Below are 4,459 nucleotides of genomic sequence, written 5' to 3'. Positions count from 1 at the left end.
AAAACACTACATGGCCTGCTCTTGCTAGATAAAGAAAAGTGGGGGGGATTCTGCTTCAGAGACCAGACCATTACCTATAAAAAAACAGGTAAGAAGATCTAAAGACTGCAAGAGCTGTTCTTATAAAGCTCTGTGGCATTTATCCTATCACAAGAATAGCCCTCAGTCTGCTCATAGACTAAGGCTACAAGTCTGTCCCAAAGAATTTTATTTTCTTTTCATTCTTTGAAACAGAACAGAAGCAATAGAAGTACTGTAGCTGAGTAGGTCCACCGTGCTCTCATCTGACTCTCTTGCATCTGTTCAAGGATAAACTCAGGGCTGCAACTCACTCATAGCAAAAGTTGCAGTTGTTGATTCTGATTGTGTTCTCACCAGCCTTCCGTGGAGAGAGAAAGAGAGAGAGAGATGGTGGGAGAGAAGGATGGAAAGGAAGCTCCCAGTTGGTTCTGCTCTCTACCTCCCTTCAGCAATTAAAAGGAGTTCAAGAGGAAGACTCCTCATTTCAATTCTTAGAGAAAAATCAAGCCCCAAGCCTGGTGAAGGGACACTAGGTCTCCATGGTTTGTGATCCTCTAGAAATGAATGTTGTGCTGTTTGGCTGCAATTTCTTCATCTTGTCCATCTCCAATCGCTACATATGTGACTTTCTTTCCAAATCTTGACACAATTCCTTCAAAGCAACTCTCCTTACTAATTTTAGTAGCACTATAGATGCTTTCAATAGAAAATATTTCTCCTAATCCATACAGGGAAGCTTGGCTGGGGCTGGAACCAGCTGGTGGGTGTGATCAGAACATTCACACAATTCTTCTGAATTGGATAAGAAGTAAGGATTTTAATGCAGTTCCTAACCAGGAATCAGTTAAATCTTCAATTTCTGCTCTTAGTCTCTGTAGTGCTTCCTTTCTCTGGGGACTGAGGAGGCCACCCATGTTGCTTTTATGCTCATCATAAATTTCTCTCTCACTTTTCAGTAGTGCAAAGAGAGTCTTTTCATCCAGTTCATACCTCCCTGGACACCCACAGAGGTACCACAGCTACCAATGCCTCCTGAGCCACTGAGGCCATCTGTTGAGAAACTGTAGTTACTAAAATATTGGCCACTGTCATCAGATGACACATCCTCCACATGTACCTGGTCATATTCTTCTAAGTCACTGAAAAATAGATGTGTATCAGACACTTCAAAAATCATTTCTTCCTGTACTAACCCTGAGCCAGTCACTACTCTTGGGTCCTTTCCAAACTTCTGGGCACATATCCAGTAGAAAGGGAGTGGAAGTGTCTGCCCAGCTTCTTGGCCCATTTATTGATTGGGTTTTGTATTTTTGGTGTAAAGGTTTTTAAGTTCTTTATGAATTTTGAAGATTAGTGCTCTGTCTGAAGTGTGTGTGGAAAATATTTTCTCACACTCTGTAGGTTCTCTTTTCACATTATTGTGCTAAGAAAAAGCTTTCCAGTTTGAATCTATCCCATTTATTGATTCTTACTTTTATTTCTTACACAATAGGGGTCTTGTTAAGGAATCTGGTCCTAAGTCAACATGATGTAAATTTGGGCCTACTTTTTCTTCTATTTGGTGAAGGGTCTCAGGACTAATTCCTAGATCCTTGATCCATTTTGAGTTGAGTTTTGTACAGGGTGAGAAATAGGAATTTAATTTCATTTTACTGCATATGGATTTCCAGTTTTGCCAGCACCATTTGTGGAAGAGGCTATCTTTTCTCCATTGTATGTTTTTGGCACCTTTGTCTCATATGAGATAACTGTACTTATGTGAGTACGTCTCTATGTTTTCTATTCTGTACCATTGGTCTACCTGTCTATTCTGGTGCCAGTAGCATGCTGTTTTTGTTACTATTGCCCTAAAGTAGAGTTTTGCAGTCACATCAATGTTCATAGCTGCTCAATTCACAATAACTAGATTGTGGAACCAACCAAGATGCCCTTCAATTGATGAATGGATAAAGAAACTGTGGTATATATACCCAGTGGAATATTACTCAGCCACAAAGAAGAATAAAATTATGGCATTTGCAGATAAATGGATGGAGTTGGAGAATATATGCTAAGTGAAATAGGCCAAGCCCCAAAAACCAAAGGTCAAATGATGATACATAATGGGGGGGAGAAGATTAGAGGAACTTTGGATGGTATAGAGGAAAATGGGGTGAGGGGCTGGGGGAAGGAAAGATAGTAGACTGAGACAGACAGTATTGCCCTGTGTATATGCATGATTACATGAATGGTGTGAATCTACATTGTGTACAACCATAGAAATAAAAAGTTGTACTCCATTTGTGTACAATAGATCAAAATACAGTCTGTAAAAATAAAATTTTAAATTAAAAAAAAGAAAAAAGAAGGGAATGGAAGATGATGATAGTTTCATCCAAGTCCCACAGAAATACCTGTTCCAATACACCATATTGGGAAGAACTGGTCTCAGCTTTCCTCCTGCCCCCAGGTTCTTGCCAGTCATATTTTTCCTGGATTGGTCATCGGCATCTTACTTGATGTAGTCTGGGACGAAGATTGGCTTGTGGAAGCATCTCCAGCGGAAAGTGTCTGTGCTATCAGTGAAGGTACCATGACACTAGGGTTTTCCATCGGGCATGGGGTAGTTGCTAATGTGGTACTCTGAGCATTGCTATCAGTCTGGTCTGTGACTTCAAAGCTGGAGTTGGGATAGCAGGTCTGGTACTGATTCTGACAAATAGTATAGGTGGGGTAGTCCTGGTTTGAGATGCCAGCAACTGCTGCTGCTGGAATATTGGCAATTTTGGATGAAGTGGATATCAGACTGGTGTTTGAGCTTGAAGACTGAATGGGATAAGAATAATGTGCTGAACTTGGCTGGCTTGTAGTTAACACTATAGTGCAGGGAAGAACACCCTGTTGACTTGGAGATGGAGTCTGAATCACACCACTCTCAGGTTTCATTCCTGGCCGCAATGCACTTAAAGGAGGCAGTCCATATGTTTGTGTTGCCTGAGGATGGACAACATAGGGTTGAGACTGCAGTAGGGTCTGGTACTGAGTCTGCCCAGGATAAGCCATTTCCTAAACAGGAACTGACAGAATAAATGCATGAAGTTTTGCAGAATACATTTGTGAGGTATGGTCATTAGATGAGTGAGGGATATACCTGGATCATGTCATAATTTCCCCTGACATACTAAGGTCTGAAACAAGCCTTGATGTTCCAGGTTTCTGGTCACTGACATCCAGGCTGCTCTCTTGACTTCAAGTGTGTTCTTCTGGTTCCTGCATCTGGCCTTTTGTCACTGGTACTCTGGTAAATCCTGTTCTTCTTCCGTGAGGGCTAACATTTTTTTATTATACTTATGTTATCAGATTACAAGTATCTTTTCACAGTCTTCACAATCCAAAGGCTGCAGAAGCCCCACAGCAAGACATGGGGACCAGTCCAGACCCAGGGTAGAACCAGCAGAGAGGAGGAAATCACAGCATTACCATAATTCCCACCCCCAAGATTTCTTAAAGGAACATTTCTTAAAGTAATTGAGAAGTTATATAAAAAAAGGGCACAGGAGAGTGAGCAGTGAGCCACACCACTGAGTACCAGCAAGGGAGCCCAGCCATCAAACTCAGCCTCCTCCCTCAGGCAGGAGCCCCAACCCCTCCCTTGTCCTCAGGCCTCAAGGGTAGCACAAGGGATGGAGAGCAGGGCAGGTGAGGAGCACTGGGGTAGGCAGCCTGGAAAGGGGAAGCCACTTGCCACCCCCTCTGCCTTCCCTTCTTTCCCCTCCCAGTTTCTGCCCAGATGGAAGAACAGCACAGTGTAAGCATCATAGCCAGTCGGCAAAAAGAGCTCAACTCCAACCACGACAGGGCAACGACACCTCAGAAAAAAAACAAGCAGCAACTGAACATACTGATGAAGTATAAGATGAAACAGACAAGACTTGATGAAGAAGCCAGAGAGGAGACAGTGCAAATAGGACAGGAACATCACAGACTCTGCCAACCAGTTTTTCAGGCAAGATCAGAATTGATCACCAAAATCCCAAATTTAGGGATAACAACATTTGTCAACCATCCACAGGTGTCTGTACTGCTTGGGGAGAAAGATGAACAGGTGCTGCATTATTTGACTAGAATTGAAGTGACAATTTGAAGATGTCAAATCAGGTTAAAGAATAGGTTTTTATTTTGATGAAAATCCTCACTTCAAAAATAAAGTCCTCTCCAAAGAATTTCATGTGATTAAGAGTGGCGATCCCTCTTCAAACTCCACTGAAATTCATTGGAAATCTGGAAAGATTTGGCAAAATGCTCAAGTCGAACAGAAAATCAAGCTAGCAGAAAGTGGCAGCATGAAGAGCCAGAGAGCTCCTTTACCTGGTTGAGTGAGCATTCTGCCACAGGTGATGAGTTTGGAGAGGTCATCAAAGATGATAATTGGCCAAATCCACTGTGGTTCTACTTGGAT

The 4,459-nt window shown here is 42.3% G+C and overlaps 1 pseudogene across 1 annotated transcript; it reads right to left on the bottom strand.

The window, feature by feature from the left end:
* Positions 1-448: 448 nt before the first annotated feature.
* LOC306668126 (protein phosphatase EYA3-like) lies at positions 449-3,440 on the bottom strand (annotated as a pseudogene). The gene is made up of 2 exons: positions 2,364-3,440; positions 449-1,288 (listed from the first exon to the last, which is right to left on the bottom strand). The product of its transcript is annotated as a protein phosphatase EYA3-like (transcript).
* Positions 3,441-4,459: the final 1,019 nt, after the last annotated feature.

The sequence above is a fragment of the Sciurus vulgaris genome (assembly GCF_902686455.1).
Source record: "Sciurus vulgaris genome assembly, chromosome: 8".
Classification (NCBI taxonomy): domain Eukaryota; kingdom Metazoa; phylum Chordata; class Mammalia; order Rodentia; family Sciuridae; genus Sciurus; species Sciurus vulgaris.
Note: the sequence above shows the minus strand (reverse complement) of the source record. Positions and strands in the feature narration are given on the sequence as shown.